Raw genomic sequence first — 19,796 nt, forward strand, 5'->3', positions numbered from 1 at the left:
GCACAAGTAGATATGTGGTAGAAAGCAGACGCTGTTGTGATAAGATGGATATGCTTTGCAGGAGTAAACTACAGTTGCGGCCACGACGCTTACGCAGTTGTTTTACTATCTGGCAGGCAGTACCGAGCTGTGAAACTAAGGAGATGTACTTGGTGGCTACATGTTATATACACATGCACAAATAGAAAGATTGGGAAGCAAAGAAATTACTTGTTACTAGGCAGCCTGCAATATATTTCTGCGTTTTAAACTATCCTTCAAAATATGTTTTAACTGGGAGATTTTTATGACTATTTACCCCCTTTGAGTGATTTAAAATGTCTCAGTTGACCGTGGCTAACCTGTTGAGACTCTTGTAAAATTCAGCTAAATTAGGACAAGAGACTAAATTTCAGTTAGTGAGCCACAGTTCTTCCTCAGCGTCGAAGTCATAACCCTTCATCCTTGTACCGGGTCTGGCTGGGATGGAGTTAACTTTCCCCATAGCAGCCCTCATAGTGCTGTGCTTTGCGTTTGTAGCTGGAAAGGTGCTGATAACACTCCAGTGTTTTGGCTGCTGCTGAGCATCGAGGGGGTCTCTCCAATACCCCTGCCCCAAAGGCCAGTGGGCAAGAGCTTGGAGGGGACAGAGCCGGGACACCTGACCCAAACTGCCCGAAGGGACATTCCAGACCATACGACATCTGCTCAGCAATAAAAAGCTGAGAGAAAGGAGGAGGAGGGGTGGGGACGGCATTCGTTATTTACGATGTTTGTCTCCTGGAGGAGCTGCTACGCGTACTGAAGCCCTGCTTCCTGGGAAGCGGCTGGAAGCTGCTGATGGGAAGTAGAAAATAAAGTCTTTTGTTTTCCTTTGCTTCCACATGTGGCCTTTGCTTTTGCTGTATTAAACTGCCTTTATCTTGTGGACGAGGCACTGCGGGACATGGTTTAATGGGCATGGTGGGGTTAGCTGATGGTTGGACTTCCAGGTCTTTTCCAACCTTAGTGATTCTGTGACCCACGAGGTTTTTTTCCATCTTATTTTCTCCCTCCATGTCCTGCTGAGGAGGGGAGCGATAGAGTGGCTTGGTGGGCACCTGGCAGACAGCCGAGGTCAGTCCTAAACTGAGAGACCAGCATGCAATAAAACACTGACCGTGCCGCACCTTTCCCACTGCCGTGCTCCCAGTGCCTTCGCTGCAGCCGGACCCGGCGGCATGAGACACGCTCTGTCGGTCTGCGGCAGCGCTGAGCCCGTGCCTGCCTCCGCTCGGGAGGGAGCCGGGCTTCGTGCTCTGCCTGGCTGGGGCCGGGATGCCGGCTGGGTTTTGTTACCCGTCTTTGGCCAGGCTGACCATGTCTGATGGCAGGATGAAGAGCACAAGGCTATGGCGAGAAAGGGCAGCCTCGAGGGCTTGCAAAGAGCTGGTTGGTCGGAACTGCAAGGATGCAATGCAATGCCAGACTTCAGAGGCAGCAAAAAAAACACCCAAAAAAAAAAGGGAGAGATGAGGGAGTCCGGCTGCAGGGGTGGGGAAAGTTACCTGCCCCACGGCTTCCCTGGAGGTGCCCACACCCACAGCGTCGCTGCGGAGCACGGTGCGTCCCTGTGCACATCCCTGCGCACATCCCTGTGCACGTCCCTGCGCACATCCCCATGCTGGCCTGCACCAGTGTGTTTTTAATGACTGCTACCCCACCAGTCTGCCCTCCTTTTTAGGGGTCAAAGCCTGAGCTGAGTGCGTGTGTGAAAACGAGCATCTACCCGGACCCACGTGGCACTGCTGCGGATCTGTGGGTACCAACGCTAAATCCGACAGCAACTTAATCTCACCTTCACAGGGTGTTTTCTTAAGTGAAATCATTGCATTTCCATATCTATTAAATCACTGAGGGTAGAGGCACACCTTTGGTTTTGAGCATGCTACAGTGAGGATGGTGGTGATAGGGGCCGCGAACTGCTGTGCCTTAAATTCCAGTGTTTGCCAAATGCACACGAAACAAATCTGTAAGGCGTGATGCTGTTTGAACTTGGTGCTAATTAATGTCCAAAGCCATGACTCAGACCCAGCTAAATCCCCGGTTGAAGTCACAGCGGCAGATAGCGATCACGGACTTTACTAATGAACAGGCTGTGAGTAAACTTCAGGTAGAGTTTAGCCAAGATCAGCTAAGTGGTGATGAAATAACTTGTCCATTTCTCCTCTGAATGACAGGTTCGCAATCAAAAGTGCATTAATTTCCAGCTCCTAAGGGAGGTATTTTTTCTGGTGAAAGTGAGTCCCTACGTGAAAAAAAATTAACTGACCGCAAGAGTCTCGTTACTTACCGTCAGCATTTGCTCCCACCGAATTTAACTTTTGCTTTCGGGCTGTTTGGATCTGTTAACACATCTGTGCTAATGTGCGCCACGTCTTGAGCAGATGCTATTGGAAGCTGTAGAAAGAGCCACTCTTTAGCCCAAGAATCTAAGAAATTTAACAATCTACTCCCCAGGTGTCTGCAAAATAATTTGAGCGAGCTCTGTTCCTATCACCTCTCAAATGGAAAGCGCAGCAGCACAGGACACGATGTTCTTAGCAGGGAAAAGCTGTGCTAAAAATGCCGTCTGTCTATAATGGCAGGTTTCTTATCTGTGATTATGTCGTTGTGAGGCTTGTGTTTAAACACTGACTTCTTGATGACTAATTGCTCTTAATCAGCATACAGTCTAGATACTGAAAATGTCTTTTCTACTTTCTGCTGGGAAGGGATGTAAACAGTACTTGTGAACAAAACTTTGCACTGCTTCTCAGTGGAATTGGCAGATACGGCTGAACAGTAATTAAGCTGTTGATTTTAAGCAGCGAAAAGGGAGAGAGTGTTTGTTTAGCAATCTGCTTAAATAAAGTTGAGATGAGAGCTGCGGTCACAGACAGACAAAACGAAAACTGTCTTGAATTTCAAGTCTAACCACTGTTGCATCCACATGTTTATGGCTTATGTCTGCCCCAACTCTCAGCAGCCAATTAACCTTTTCACTGCCTCATTCAATCAGCCGATGTGAAATCAGGGAAGAGTACAGCTTTACGGGGCTGGATCAGTTCTCATTTTCCCTTTCCCCACATACTCCTGGACAGCTAGCAGGCGGAGCCCGTTCACCTTTCTGCTGCGCGCCTTCTGAACGGCGATACTGCAGTGTGCTCACCGGTGTGGAAACCAGGGCACGTCCTGAAGCTTAGGTTTTCACACACACACAGAAAGAATTTTGCATAGCAATTCAGAAGAATTACTTTTTCAGACTCCTGCTTCGGGAAAGAAATGCCCTGCCTGAAATTGCCTTAATGCCTTTTTCAGTGAGCAGCACCAGTTGCCATTTTGCAGGGACCGAGGGGGAACTGGGGCATCAATTTGACACAGCTATTCCGCTTTATTTCCATACACCGCCGTATCCCGAGACAGCTTCTATGTGCGGTGATGCCCGTAGGCTGCGCTGCCTGCTGCTGAGCGAGGATACTGGCACGTGGGTGGGTTACTATCACAAAAGTTAGCGTCGTGGGTTCTAGCAAACAAGCTGCTCTAAAAATCGCCTATGGCGTTCCCTTACCTGTCATTATTTACAGGGTAGCTTATCCCTCTTTCAGGTAGGGAGGGGGTTACCAGGCGCTGCCATGCAAGAGCATCTGCAGGCAAAGCTGCAGCAGCGCAGCTTTGGTCCAGAGCATCCACCCCCAGTTCACCTGAGGATAACCCGTGCTGTGCTCGCAATCCCAGGGATCGTGGCGCTGGGACCCTCCTCAGTCATAGATCCAGCCTTGCTAGAAAAGAGGACGTTACAGATCTGGCCATGCACTGCCGTGCAAAGTGCGATGCACACACGGAGACTGTAACATCATTCACAGCCGTCCAAAGGAGGGCAAATATGACCACATCAAAACGGCTGTGCTTTGTGTTCAGCCCGTACGTGGCCGAACACTTCATTCTGCAGTGAAATGGGATTAAAGAGTCTCTCCCCTTTAACCTTTCTCCTTTTCATTATTCCCGCCCCACGGCAATGGTTTGGTTTTGCTGGTACAATTCTTTATGGGCTGCAGGTTGGAAAAGGTCAAGTAATTAACCCTGTTCACTGGTAAAGACAGTTATTTTTAACCCCCTGTTGGGTAATTGCATGACCATACGAATAGCTGAATAAGGAGGTGGCAGCTCCGTAAGAGAAGTGCCAAACTTCACTCTCACTTTGTCCCTGTCAGAGTATCCCTGGAAGGCAGAAAACGGGAGAACCAGATCCTCCGCGGTGTGTCCGAGCTACCGACAGCGGCATGCACAGCCCAACAGCAGACAGGTGGGAAGGTATTTTATGCTGATAAATGTTTATGAAAACGCCTGCTGAGTTCTTTCCCTGACTGTAAGGCAGCCAGCTTAAAAATAGGTGAAAAAGGAAACTGAAGGTGTGAAGAATTGTGGGGCTTCCAAAGGGTGCCGGGAACATGCGATGCCTACGCGAGCTATCAATAACAAACACTCTCAGGCAGGATAGAAGCTGGTAACAATGATTTTCCTAAGAAAATAACTAAACAGTGGGGTAAGCAAAAGCTTCTCTTGTTTAAGGAAATGAAACTGCAGCTGTTAAAAATTGAATATGTACAAGCCTTTACTAAAGTGGACTCAAAAGGTCATAGAATTGTTTAGGTTGGAAAAGACCTTTAAGATCATCAAGCCCTGCAAGACTTGATGTCCTGCGTCAAGATCTGCAGAGCCGCGCAGTCCCGCTGCACTACCTTTGTTGCAGAAGCAGAAGAGATTTTTTTCCTGGCAGGGTTTTATATTTGTGGCCAAAACCCCATACTTTTAATAAATCACAAATCCTTTCTAGCCACCTACAGAGTACCAGGAGAAGCTCTGACACTCTCCGGTTGCCTTCTCACACCTCCCCAAAGGACTGCCTGCCTGAGAGGTCTCTCTGACGGAGATTCCTCGCCAAGCCCAGGGCTGTGTGCCGTGGCGGCTCCCTCCAAGATAAGCACTTATCAGGCGTGCCCGGCTGGTCCTCCTTGCACCGTCTGACGGCAGATACCGGCCTGGCGGAGCCGTGACCGGCTCGTCACGCACAGGGTCCGTGCAAACACCGGCCCCGTTCCTCAGCTGCCTGATGGATGGGTACCGCTCCGCCATGAAGCCTCTGCCCTTGTTTCCCACTAATCATCTCCAAAACCCCCAAAATTTCAAGGCTGTTAACTTTTTTCTTCAATGTTTTGGTGCGGGGGCACAGGGTGCTCCTGTCCTCACCCCAGCACAGTGCACGCTGCATCCACCGTGCACAGCCCCGCACAAATGTCATCTGCCCCCCTCCCAAGAGCACCGCCGGCCGCAGACCGTGCAAGGGACGACCCCGGTGCTGGCTGGCTTTAATGTGGGTGACACGGGCTTAGTAAGATTACGCTTTCCTCTAAAAAAGTCTTTAAAACTTTCAGCTGCATTCATAAATTACGCTATTGCAAATGTTTATCTTCGTTTCTTCTTTTTTTCTTTTTTTCTTTTTTCTTTTTTTTTCTTTTTTCTTTTTTTTTCTTTTTTCTTTTTTTTTTGTGACTGAACCTGGCTGACTGTACATTTCAGATTTACTTGTTTTCGACATCGAGCTGCGTGAGGCATGACTCAGTGCAGCTGAAACTCTTACTATGTGAAAAACGCCTGCGAGCTGTTAGTGCCACACAGGCATGCAGCAGATTTACAGATGGGGTTTCTCCTCTTGTTAGCTGGCGTGCCGCTGAAGCAAGAGCAAGGATCCGAAGGAAACTGTACAGCTGCAGCGAGTTAAATCATGCTCAAAAAATGACCCGTCCCTTCCAGGAGTGCTCATTCACTGGCAGCAAGAAGCGAAGTGTGTATGCTGTATATTCGTAACTGCAAAACTAACTTTCTTGCTGCGAGAGATCCTTTGCCCGAAAAGGATTAGGTGTCCCGTCATTACAGCAGCGCTCAGAGATGCAAATCCACATCAGAGGCTCGTTGTGGCGGGTGCTGCCGTGACCCCTCTGACCCCGTGTGTCGAGGCGCTGACGACAGACATGTTCCGTAAGCCCCACGCTGCAACTTTTCGGTGAACGGTATGGAAATGGTGTTAGTATCCCCCAAATTGCATTTTGGTGGTGGAAAACTACGGGTAGTGGAATAAGAAAAAACCCCTCAAAGGTAAATTTGAGAGCCAGTTTTAATACCCTGGAAATCGGCGGGGTCGGCAGGGTGTCAGACAAGGGCCCCGAGAGGACCCTTTATTTTTTTATAAAGCAGTGGTGTTTGCTGAAGTGGATTGTGAGTCAGTCCCTGATTCCCATTTTTAGCCCGGGGTTTTATGCGCAGTTATGCAGCTTGTCTGGAAGCATGTCTCAAAAACCCTTCTCCATCCCGGGGTGACTTAGGACCCCCTCTGGGGTTACAGGGCTGCTGTCACCTCTTTGTCTTTTGTGCATATTCTCATGGAAATCGCCTTAAAATTGTTTGAGATCAAAACCCTTGTGAGATGGACTTGGGAATGGCCATTCTTCCTTTGGTTACCTCCTTTTGCAGGGAACCCACAGACGTGCAGCTCTGTGCTGCTGTAATATTTTGCAAACTGCAAAAGAAGGAATTGCAGGTCATGCTGCAGTTTGTCTGCAGCTTCACTCCCACTGCAGTATGACAGCTTATAACTCGCCCTTTATGTATTTTCATATTTTGTTGCTACACAATTCATTTTATTTCAAAACGTTTTATTTTTAAGACGTCTTAGAAAGAAGTGCCATCTGAATTTGCATGTGGGACTGCCACAGAAAGTTGTGATGCATTAGAACAGAAAAAAACCGTCTCTTTCTGCCAAGCTAGTGGATTCTGTTGCAATATATCTGTACCTGAGGAAGGGGAAAGAAGTTAAAGAAGGAATAAAAGGGAAGAAAAAGCTAAGGCAGAACTAATAAAAAATGGTTAAACAGTTTTGGAGGGAGGACAGGGCATTCTCTGCCAGGTACTGCCTGTTCACATGCAGCTTTGAAGCTTTTCTGATGTACACATTTCAGAAACGATCCTGCAATTATTTGGGCAGTTTTTACCGCTGCAGAAGCCTCTCCTGCTGCTCTGTAATTAGTTTTTTCCTTACGCTGCTTCAGTTTCTCCTGCACTGCCATTCACAATTGAGCTAACCTAATGGATAACAACGTGTTCTAATCTCAAAACACTCCTTACAACCTCCCGTGTTTCCCCTTACAACCACGCCATGGTGGGAGCACCGGCCGCGCCTTCACGCCCGCTACACCGCAGACGCAAGGCAGAGCGCGGAGGGCTTGATCACCGCTTTAATCACCCGTAATCCTGGAGCCAGCAAGGCTTGCGTGCAGCAGGGCTGCTGAAACGCAGGTGGGATTACGCGGTGCTGGCAACCAGCTCCCGTTTCTCCGCTGGGTTCCCGTCAGGGCTGTCACCCCTCCGTTAAACACAAGTTGGTCCACCGCATCTTCTCTCTTACACTGAACTACTGCAACGGCTGCCATGAGGGATACCTCTTTTATGCCTTCCTTTTTCTGCTAGTTGCTGTGGTTAAAGAAGAAATACCTATTTTCTTCTCTGTTCCTCCGCACCTGGGAGAGGGGAGAAAGGCACTATTTGCCAGGGCAGCTGTTTCTTTCTGAAAATGTGAGCGCAGCACAAGGATGGCGGCTTCTTGCTGGCTACCCTGAGAGGCACTTTCGTGTCCTTCAGTTTCCTTTAACTGAGCATGGGAATTAAGAGGAGAGCAGCTGAGCAGTATGTTTATTCTTTGTCGCCTTCCAGAAATTCAGCTGTTGGCTTAGGGTTTTGTCCAAAAATGTAGCTCAGCGCCTCAGTAACTCTGTGCCGCACTGTGCATTTTTTTCTGTAGGAGTCCTGTATCATGTCTTTATCCCGTTGCTCTCAGCCACTTTTCCTCTCTGGACTGTCAAAAAAAAAAAGAAAATGAAACAATTCCCATTAAAATGCCATTAAGATGGAAAGTGCATGCATACAGAAAATGTGGCAGAGAGGACAGCATCTGTTTTAATATTTTGCAACCAGCCATGAACTCTTGCCAAAGCCTGAATGGGCAGATTGTGTCATTTAGTGCCACCAAAGTAAAACCACACTTTGGGCTGACTTCCCCGGAGCAGAATGAACAAGCGTGCAAAAAAATTGTTAGCACTCCACAAAAGCTCACTTGCTTCTAAAGGTTACTGATGTGAACACCTAGCCTGCAAACAGTACCGCTTTTGAAATAATTATTCCAAACATAATTACGGCATGTGCATCGCCTCGGTCGGTCCTTGCTTGGGACAACAAATGGCTCCAGTGAAGAAACGTCCCCCACATTAAACCCCTTACTCTGTTGACCTGTCAAATGTGGTAAGAGCCGTCAACAAGTACCAGCACTTTCTCTGGTATTTCTTTGTCACGTCAGCTTAAATTTTTGAGGGTGGTAGCCTGCTTATAATATGGGCAGAGACTCTGCAAAACATTACTGAGAATAGTGCAAAGTTTGTGGCATTTTGCCACTCTTTTTTTAAGAGAATGCATTACTTCATGGCTCTTGACATTTCCCCCATTTAAAAAGTGTTTGCCCGCTGCCAGAGAGAAGCTGTGTGCATCCACATCTTGTCCTTTCGTTGAATTTTCAATAGGAAAGCCCTTATTCCTGACTTCTTGTGAAATGCTGCATCTGATTTAAAGCAGTTTGGTCAGTAAACGTGTCCTCCAGAAAGCTGTGGTGCCAGCAGCCGGGTCCTGCTTTTGTGCTTGGACCACGGACTAATGTGCATCTTGAGTCCAAAAACGATGCCTTGCCCCGTAAAGTAACTGCATGTCCTGGGTGCTCTGGAGCTTCTGGAGCAGGGGCAGGACAGGTCGCCTCTACCTTCCACCCAGCAAACTCCCAGTAGAGAGATACGCCTCCGTCAGCACACCGGGGATGCGCTTATGGATGCTCTGAAGGGAACGCTGGAGCAGGCAGCCGTCTGCAGGGCCAGGGGAAGAGGTGGCCTGTGCCACACACGTGATGGCTTTTCTGAACCTCACAGCCTTTCCTTCTTGGCTTCTGCTCAGGAGCAGTTGTTTCCCAGCTGCTCCCCGCAGCCTTTGAAGAAGTCCCAAAGACCGACTGATTTGGCTGTTTTCCTCAACAGAGTTATTTTTCAACATTTTTTTTTTTTTTAATTCACTTAAAAATTAACTTACTTATAAGGCTAAAGACTTGCAAGGAGATAGCAGTGATCATCATTTCAAAGACAGGTTCTCCAGTTAGTATATCTCAAAATATAGCTGACATCTAAACCTCACCAAACTTGGGGCTATTAATAGCCGATTCTGATAAAGCCTGGAGCTGGCGGAATGGCCCCATCTCTGTCTTGTAGAGCATTGGTAGATTTCTCTGTCTACGAAATAATAAAATAAGATCTCTGGCAACTTTATACGAAGGGATACAAGCACCGTCGATCATCTTTGCGTAGTGTAGCGGCATTTTCTGGAAGTACCCACTTTAGGGTGCTTGCTAGGAGGCGTTGCTACTGCAAAATACTGCTGTATCGGTTAAAGATCGTACAGCTTTGGGCCGGGTGGGAAGTTGCGGTGCCCTCTGAAGCAGAGCCAGGAGTTTGCCTGCCCCAAATGCCATAAAACATCACAAATGCATAAAGAACAGGAACCAGGGGAGGTTTAGCCTAAATGCACAGCTTTAACAAGAGCTAGCCAAAAAGAGTCTCTTTGGTATCGTCATGAGTGGGGTTTTGGCTGGACACATAGCAGAACAAAAGTCAACGCAGCGTTTGGCACAAGGTTCATCTTTTCTCACTTGTTTCTGGCAAGTTAATATTTGCATGCGGCTGCCACCTCTGCGAGAGTGGTCATCGAAGCGTAAAGAAAATAAAATCTCTTTCAAACTTCTTGGCGCCACGCTTCACGCTCTGCTTAACAGCCGTGAAATGCCGGTGAGCTGGAAATGACACACAGGGCGATCAAACAGCTCTGCGGTTTTACGGCTGCTGAGAAAGAGCGAGGCACGAGGTGCAGACGTCTGAGCACGAAACGGCTGCGGGTGGGTCCTGGGTGCTCCGGGTTCGGGATCACCAACGGCGCTGCGGCTGCAGGAGCCTTCTGGGAAGCGCGGGGCTTGCACAGCACGTCTGAACCATCCTACTTTTGGCGTGCCTGGGGTGGGAGAGCCTGCAAGGAGCCACGTCCCATGCATCTTGCTTCTTCTGGAGGGCTATCTGCATCCTCGAGTAAGCGTGTTTGACCATGTGGCACCAACCTTCACCTCTCTCCTACGAAGCTACCACCCAGGGGATGAGAGGTATAGGCAGACGCTGGCTGTTGTAGTAGCAGCCCTACATCTGAGCTGCCGGAGACATACTGCTATTGCTATGGCTGTCTGGGAAGCGTCGCCGACTTACGCCCAAAGCAGCACGTCTTGAAGAAATGCGTCCGTGCACCCTCATGCTTACTTCTGGGCTTTCCTTGGCGTCCTGTGCAAAAGAGCCGTCAGGAGAGCAAGGACTGTCTAGCTGGTGGTACATCTGTAGGCAGCAGCAACACTCACAGAAAACAGAATGTGCTTACTAAATTGGGGAAAACACACAGGCAAAAAATAAAGCTAAAGAAGACAGGCTGAGCTGCATACTAGCATTCACCTGGCAAGAGCAAACTGCTCAGAAATCACCCTCTGGTCTGCTTTGTCCTTTATTTATCACTGCATTTATGCTGACTTGCATTTCTCGTTGTTGCTGTGAAATAATGATCTGCGACTCTTGGATAATACCATTTCTTCCATTCTCAGAGAGCTTAAACCAGGGTTTACATAGTGGTCTCTTAACGCTTGCATGCGTATCGACTTGGTGTCTGGCAAGGACTGCAGCTGAACCCAAAAACTTGGAAGCACTTTTTATCCAGTAATATGAACACAGGGAATGAGTCTTCCCAGCAAGGACGGATACCACCAACTGTTCCTACTTTTCTTGGTTAAGTATTCTGCTCAAAATATTTTTTAATTAACTTTATGACCTGTATTTTGAAATCATATCTGTGTTAGTAGTACGGCTGGCACAGTATCTTGTCTATAGCATCAGTTTTTGAAGCTGAGGTGAACGTCTGAATAGACTGCTAATGCAGATTGATGTCCTGAAAGCGTTGCAATGCTTAAAATGAAAATCCTTACATTCACTTTCCAGTTTCTTCTCCTGCGTGTCTGCATGGGCTGATAGCAGAAGAACAAGGGCTGTAGCCAAGTTTAATGAGAGCATGAAGGAGCCATTTCTGTGCTTATCAAAAGACGTCTTGCACAGTGTGACAGTGTTGTCTCGGCATCGTCCCAGGTGTGATGTGATAAACTGGAAAATAACCAGGGGCCAGTGAGAGGTGATGAAGGGTGGTGTCTCCGGGCCAGGACTCCTATAACTGTGTGGCAGCGTTTCAGGATCTTGTCCTCCTAACAAGGAACTGCAGCACATCTCCTCCTCCTTCTCTCCTCTTCCTCCTCCTCCTCCTTCCTCCCTTAGTTTAGAGAGCAGTAGACACACATATATGTATATATACGTACTTACGCTCACCCAAGCCCACTGTCTCATTTTATCTCCCCTGCACATATGTGTGTTGGTGTTTTCTTTCTTGCCTTTTCAATGCCAAATGGCAGCAGATGATGTTGAAGCCAAATGCGAATAAGGCTATATTAAGTACAGCTCCAGGCATCTGTTGCACTGGAAATAGCCAACACGTACTTTACCATCTGGAGCACCAGTGAGGTTGCTGAAATACCCATGGGGGTTGCAGCGGTGGTGGTCAGGCTCATGCTGCCGGTTAACGAACTGCCTTGCGCGGCTGGACACTTACAGAAAACCGCGTATGCGGAATGTTGTTTGACATGTCTACAGACTGCAGAGGAGCAGAGGAACCATCAGGATGGATAAAACAATGATCTGTTAAATACAGTCTCCTGTCTCAGATTATGAGGTGCGTCTGAGGAAGGTGCAAGAAACCACCTAGCAGGGGGTTGTAAGATGTGAGATGATGACCTGCTTGTGAGCTGGTGCTGGACTGAACCGGTGCTGGGATGTCAGTAGGACCTGGGGGGCAGGAAAATGAAGAATTTTCAGATAGAAAACTCAGATTTGCTTGAAAGCCAGGCAAGAACTTTCATTAACTTCTTATTTCTCTATGTTACAGAGCAGAGCTGAGAAATTTCCCAAGAAGAGACAGACGAGCTCAGAAATGTTCCTACCTTCTTTCTTGAGCAGTTGAAACATGAGATGTTTCTCCTCCTGCTTCTCTTCTAGCCCTATCCAGCTCTCACTGAGGTCACTGCAAAGGGTGGAAGACTGCTGCAGAGGTACCTGGATCAGCCTCTACCTCTGCTTCAGGAAGGGTGCGTGGTTTGATTGCAGTGGCAGAGCGAGGGGGCACTTGGTGTTGTTTCTCCCCGCTGCACGCTTCTGAGTATGTGTTTATAGTTAGCAGCATTCCTAAAGGCTGTCATCTGCTGTGATCAGCCGACAGAAGTTTTGCGCAGGTGCAGCTGCCCGCGCTGTGCTCCGCGGAAAGAGTCCTCCTGCCCTCGGGACGGGGACGGGTCGTGCACGGGAGGAGCGGAGAGCAGACCTGGTAGCTCAAGCACCCCTTGGGACCCTGCAGATCAGCACGCTGCTCCACGCTCGACTCCCACCCTGACCCTGAGCAGGCATCTTCATCTCCTGTATTTTACCTATCTGTTAAACATGGGTGGTGTTCTGCTGATTGCAATAACGAGCGGTTTGAGGCGAGGACACATACATACACGAGCAGGTACAGCTTCTAGCACAACGTATTCCTGATCTCAGCTTTATGTGCCACAACACCACGCACACCAGCAGTTATGCAGAGCAAAAGCCGTCAGAGTACAGCTCAGGATGCAGCTGCACATTTTACACACTTTTCTTGACAGATTTTTTAAAGTACAGTCTAGGTTTTAGCAAGTGAGCTCTGATGGTATTGGTTATTCCTTGTTTGTAGACTTCCCGTTCCCATTGGGGAAACAAAAACGTGTTCTGCCTTACATAGCTGTCTAATAACAGCCAGCTCGGGACGTCCTGTGGCGAGGCGAGCTGCCGTAGCCGCACGCTCCTCTCTGCTTCACATACTCGGTCCTTCCCCGCGGTCCCCACGCCTGCACGTGCCACTCGGCTCCTCTGACCGGCACCGGCGCTGGCTCACGTCCCTGCGAAAGAGGAACGTCTGTGCCTTGTCTTTTGGCAGGGCGCTCTCTGAAAGGAGCGGGTCTGCATGCAGGTGTCTGGCAAAATAATGCGTAGGTTTTGGGTTTGCCGCAAGTGCGTTTCCCGGCTTTGACAGGCATGAGGACACTCCATCAGAGTGTACCCTGCTCCCATCGGAGACCGGCTCCGCAGGGCATCCTTGCCTGTAGGCATGGTTGTTTCTCCTGGGCTTTAATTTTTTTCTGTCTTTCTGAGCTTCCTTATTTCAATTTGTTATGTCAAGGCAACACCTGCATTTCACTCATCTGGTTGGGAATAACGACTGAAGAGATTGTTTTGGGGAGTTCCTCCCAGACTGCACCCCGACAATCACAGCGGTGCATCCCACGGTCCCCTGCCAGACCTGCAGATCTCCAGCAGCATCTTCCTCACGTCCTCAGTCAACACATTAGAAGACGTTAGGGCAGGATGGGTTTTGCCCAAGTTCCTGCATTACGAGCGAGCAAATGGCGCTGCGACAGATATAACCCGGTAGTTTTGAACACCAGCCCTGTCAACGCATTGCTAAAATGCGCTTTATTTCATGGCCATCCATCCCAACTTGTCTGGAACTGGCAGCTGCGGGAAATTTGTTGAAGAACTTGTTCTCACAAGATTTCCTGCTGTTTTTTTGATCTAAGTGGTGTTGCTAAATTTGGACACGTTATTGATAAGCATCTGTGTCGGTAGATTTATCTGATCTGGACCTCTGAACCTGCTGAGTAGGTGGCACCTCTGCTGAGTTTTCATTGTAAACATGGAAAAGATCAGCAGATTTCCAGCCATAAAAAGAGACAGGGCATTGTGTTACTGCTGGTCTGCAGAGAAAGTTTTTGCTGTTCGTTTCAGAATGAAACGGTGAGGAGACATCACTTCATTCTTTTCCCATAACCCTGTTACATGATTTGTATGTACTATGGGGTTTTTTCCCCATGAATTCTCATAGCCGATGCTATAGACATTGTATTTTAATAGAAATTAATGGCATTTGTGTTAGATAGTTGACCAGGACACCTTAACAGGAGGAGAGGTCGGGAGACTTTAGATGTTTATCCTAGGAAAGGGCAGACTGGGAGGACGTGAGCTTGCTTTCTGTAAATATACAGGCTTATATGCCAGGAAGGCAGAAGGTCTGGGTGAGCCGAAGGGACATGTAGAGACAGTGGTGGCAGGAATACCTTTGGGCTGGGAGGCAGAAGCAGCTCCCAAGCATCTGCCCAGCGCCGCTCTGGGGTCGCGTCGCAGCCGGGATGCTGCGTAATGACCTTGGAGAGGGCCCTGAGGGTTGGTGGATGCAGACGGTCCGAGGCGGTGTCTGCAGGGGAGGGCAACAACCTCTGCCATCTCCGGTAAAACATTTGGGGATGTTACGCTCCTCCTTACCACCGCTGCCATTGCAGGTGGAAATAGCTGGGAGCTTGCTCAAAGGGATGCGAGATGGAGACAGGTAAAGCTGCCTCCAGGTTTTACCAGGAAATTAATGGAATAAATCTTACACCAGAGTGGCGCGCACCTTGGTAGCCAGATCAAGTGAAATATAGGCAGGGCTTGGCAATTATTTGATATTTCTTCCCTCTCAGGCAGAAAGCTGTACAAGTTTTTATTCTTTAATGAGTTGAACTGGTCTCTCAGAGTAAATACTGCAGCTAACACTTGATTATGCACCTCCTCAGCACTTCATTTGAGAAGGACAAAAAAAAATGGTTGGAGGGGGAGCTGCCTGACGTGAAAGTTACCTCCAGTACCTGCAAATACCGATGCTGCAGCAGAGCTGCCTGACTCACTTAACCCACAAAATAAACAACCAAAGGCAGGACTAATGAAAAGAAAAAAAGTGTGTCATCGTTCAGAAGAACTATCAAAGCATCTAATTTTAGTTCTCATTCATAAAACAATGTTTCTAAGACTGTAAAGCATCCAAGTCATATTAGTCATCGTTCGTAATCCGAGCAGCCTCCTGAGGGATTAATAAAGTGTATTTTGAGCATGGCTGAGTGTCTCACCTCCCCAGAAGAGCAGCAGCTCGGGGGTGTTGGGTATCCCACCCGTCTGTCCTCCGCAGTGACCCTCTTGTCAAAACGACAGGTTTTTGGGGCAGCTTGTTTGGGTCAGCACGCAGGCGACCAGCTGAGGTGGAGGAGCCTCTGCCCGGGGAGCAGACGGGCGAAGGGAAAGCTGTGGTCCCCTGTCCCAATCTCCTTTCCTATGCGTGCCGACAGTTTTCGCGGAGGAGCCCTCCTGGCACGTAAGGGGCTTGAGCGGCACAGATGTGGGCACCTCGTGCTCTGGACGCGCAGCTGAGCCTGTGTCAGAGGTGTCTGCGGCTCCAGCCCACCCTGCACGGACACTCGGCTCACCAACACTGGCAGTTCAGCGTCCCTGGGTTTCTGCTTCAATTTGGAGCCGCAAATTGCAGCCGATCGTTCTGGGGCTGGTGGTTCAGCCAGGCAGGTCTGGGTCAAACCTGGCTGTGCCCTAAGGGCTTGTTTCGTCTGGGCTCTGCCTGTCTGCCCCTTGTGAAACTACGCTACGGTTTGGCTCAAATCCGCATTTTTAAGACAGCGGTTCTTGCTGGCCGGCGCGGGGCTGAAGGAGACGTTGTAGAGCTGTACACCTTCTCTGAGGACCTCATGCAAAATCACTTTTCCCACGCGCTGCGTGTGGTTTGTGAGCGTTTGTTTGACAATTTCAAGAGAGGAAAGATGGTGGTGGAGGTCGTGAGCCGCACGTTGGGTGACCCACGCCGCTGCTCCGCAGCAGACCTCTTCACAAGCACAGAGGAGTCATTTAGACTGCGGGAGTACGCCTGTGCCGTTTGTTTTGACAGGGATGCAGAGGGTCCTTTGAGACCAGATTCCCTGAAAACACTGAAATTAGGCTCCGGGTGTAGCTGGCAGGTACCTGACGGAGTGGGGAGACCCTCCCGCCCCGGGGCAGCAGACACCTCCACGCAGCCCCGGACAAGGTGTCCGTGACGCAGCCATGAGTGCCGTGCCCTGCTGTCCCCACACTCACCTTTAGGTCTGCTGTTAAACACAGGGGTTATACTCTTCATCTGCAAAGTGCGGCTATAAGGACACCCATTTTTTACAACATGCAATCAGGAAGAAGTGGAAGCGCTTAACTACCAGGCTAAAGCGACTTTTGCGAGTACCGTAAAGGCTCTGTGATGTGAAGCTGGTCACGCTGTATTGCATCTGTTCCCTGTCTAGGTCATGGGTAATTGTGCTAATATGGATGTGTGAGTCTTTCAGGGCTGATAAATGTGGTCATCCACCCAGCATTCGAAGAGAAATAACATAAACTCACAAATTGTACCTCATACCCATGTTTTTCTTTTTTTCACTATTCTGCAGGTCATTTCATGGATACACTGCAGACTCCTCACCCGGATTACGCTCTGCAAATCCTGATCTTACACAGAAACAGAGCGATGCTCTGCGTTGTTCCCACCTCTTGGCCGTGATACCAGCGAGCAGCGTGGAGGCTGCGCTGCTCTCTGCCCGCTGCCAGCGGAGCTGGAAGGCAGAGCGCTGCACGCTGCGCACTCCGGCTTTTCCTGCAAATGTCCTGGATGGATTCTCTCTGACCTACCGCTAAAGATTCATCCTTCCTCATCATTAAATCTGGGTGTACTGGTTTTTCACCACTGTGAGCAAGTGCAAAAGCAGTTAAGCAAAGCAGAAAATCCTTTAATCTGTGATACCTTAACATCTACGTGCCTCCTTTTAATACTAAACTATGTTTTAAATAACCATGGCTTGCATTTTGACTATTTCACTGGAAATATTTGCAAGGCCATCTCACAGCAGGGACTGACTTTCTGTTCACAGCAGTCTGTTGTCTGCCTCCAAGCGAACCATCTGTGTGTGCTTCAGTAGCAAGTACGAAGATGAGAGGAGATCCTCAGACAAAAACATTTGCCCCACTACAGTGAAGAAATCTTGTTTCACCCTATCCTTGGCCTATGACAGATGTAAGTGTCTAGCAAATCATTTCAGTCCCCTGAAGTTTTGCATCTCTTCAGTTTCAGAAAATTTGGTACTGGCAGTCTTTCATTTTTCTGTTACCACTGTGCCGTCCTATATGCAGAGAACTGGAATTGCAGTAACGTTTCCTTCTGAACGCAGCGAAGTCTTTTCATATGAAGAAAAGATAATTTTGCTACCTGACAGAAACATTTAAGGGAATATTAAAGCTGCCTTGAAGCCAATTCAGGTACTCAAAGTTGCCCTCACAGAATCTGGTTTTTGTGGGTTGAGCCTGAAGCCCTCTAAATGTAATCCAAATGAGACGTGCTACAGGAGCTGGAGAGAGGATGCTGTTGTAGGACCAAACCGTGCTCCCCTGCCGCTTACGTGGGTAAAGTCAACACTTCACCCTTAGTACAGGAGGAGAGGGAAACAGAGGAACCAGAGAAGCTGCGGTGCTTCGTTGTTCAGTTTCAATAACAGTCTAAGCACTGAGAAAGCCCGTGTTTAAAAAAGTAACTGAATTAATTTTTGTGTTCTTTCTGAAACATGAACTTTCTCCTTTACCCACCTAAAATAGACTCAATAATCACCACTCCAGAATTTGAAACTCTTTGGAAAAAGACACTAGTATTCTTCTGAAGGACAGAGTTTTTTCTCTTAGACTGATTTGAGATGATAATTAAAGAGTGCAGGAAACACAAACTGCTCCTCTATTCTCTTTTGGGGGTTGTTTGAGGGCTGGTTTTGACTTGTCTTCTATTGTCTTTGCTGTTCCTCATTTCAAAATCTCAAGATCATTCTCACAAGCATGAAATGAAGTCTGTCTCTTAAATTTATGATACGGAGAGCTGCAAGGAGGCGAATGGGATTAAGTGCACACATTTGGAACTCAAACAGTTCCAGTACAATGCATATCCACCCTACTCTAAAACCGAAAAATGAATGCAATTCTTAATTAATCACTTGACTGCTTGACACAAGAGACATCCCGTTTGGAAAATAACTCCTTGCTCTCACTCTGCATTAGCACCGTGTTATATTCCAGATCCACAGTTTATAACCTCTGGGAATGAGCAGTCTTTGCTGATTGTGAAGGTCTGTGAGTCTGCGCGCAGAGGAGACGGAAGGCAAGAGAAAACTGAATTACATTTCCTCTCCAATCCAGACACCGCTGCGGAGGAGAGAGGGTGGGGGGTGAAGCGTCCAGGGCTTCAGATGAAGGCAGACAAGGGATACGTCTCTGATGGTTGGACTAAATTGGGGCAAAACAAGGAAAACAGAGGATACAAACCAGCCTTCCCTTGCTGTCAGTGGGGAGCAGTGTGTTTTGCACCTTGGAGCTGAACTCCTGCAATACGCGTCTCCTTATGTTCAGGGCTAATCAAACAGATGAGTCAGAGTTTTTTCAAATGTGAGATACAGCTCATGCCTTAAAGACGTGAAAACATTTGCTGATGCTTCTTGTTGCCTACGTCAGTCTTACAGGAGCCACAGCAGCTGGAGCTGCTGATGGGATTATTTTGCGTTGGAGCTGCCCGGCAGGACGCAGAAGGCTTCCCTCCGGACCAGGAGCGGGCTCCTTTCCAGGACACGTTGGCTTGCCTGGCTTGGCCTTGGGGTGCATCTGCTTTTGTCAGCTGACAGTGCAGGGAATCACACATCTCCTCTGTCAGCAGACAGCTTGCTCAAAACAGCCGCGCTTCACCTCCACAGCACAGCGGTGGCACCTCAACAAATGAACAAATGAAATTTCCTGGGGAAGACGAACTGCAGAGCTCAGTGAGCACAGGCCCATGCTTATGGGCTGCATGAAGCAACCTAAGATCCAGAAGACACCAAAGATGAACAGGAGCACCGAGGTTGGCTTGCAGGGGGGCACCTGCCTTGAGTAGCTTCCTAGGACCCAAGCAGGAGAGCATGGGGAAAGGGTCAGAATAAGCTGCTCCCATTTCGCATCTATGTTGGCTACTACACCTCTGCAAAGAAATCTGAGTCTCTGCTTGCCCCTGCCCCACTCTGCAGGTGGCCTCACCAAAGACCGTGTATCACCTGAAGGACTGATGTGTGGGTTGGGAAGACGTGGTGGAGAAGGTGGTGCTTGGATGTCCCATCTCAGATACAGACCTGGACCACGCGCATCCCAGGGAATCAGGAAGGAGCACACGAGAAGTGTCATCCATTGCTTTCTGAGCCAGCAACCACACACCAAATGCCATTCTACAAGCATAATAAAACAGAGAATTTGCAGAAGTTAATCTTTTTTTCTAAAGCAGGACTGTTCAGTTCCCTATCTGCAGACTCCTGGGACCAATGGGCTATTTCTAATGGATTTGTGAAATACGGCTGAGTAAGAAAGGCTGTTGTCAGTAGGTTCAACTTGCTGTGCAAGGGTCCGTAGTACCAGCAGAAGATTTTTAAGGATCTTCAGATTGTAAAAGGCTGAAAACTGTCATGCTAAGGCAGTAGTGCCCGGAGCCATCAGGGGCTCGCTGTGAAACTTGCCACCCCGTCCGCACTGTGCGGGACGGCTGCTGGGGGCTGGTGGCTGGCGTTTGCAAACAACAGTGACCGAGAGCCTTTGTGAGTCTTTGCCAGGACAAAA

The sequence above is a fragment of the Gavia stellata genome, chromosome Z (assembly GCF_030936135.1).
Source record: "Gavia stellata isolate bGavSte3 chromosome Z, bGavSte3.hap2, whole genome shotgun sequence".
Taxonomy (NCBI): domain Eukaryota; kingdom Metazoa; phylum Chordata; class Aves; order Gaviiformes; family Gaviidae; genus Gavia; species Gavia stellata.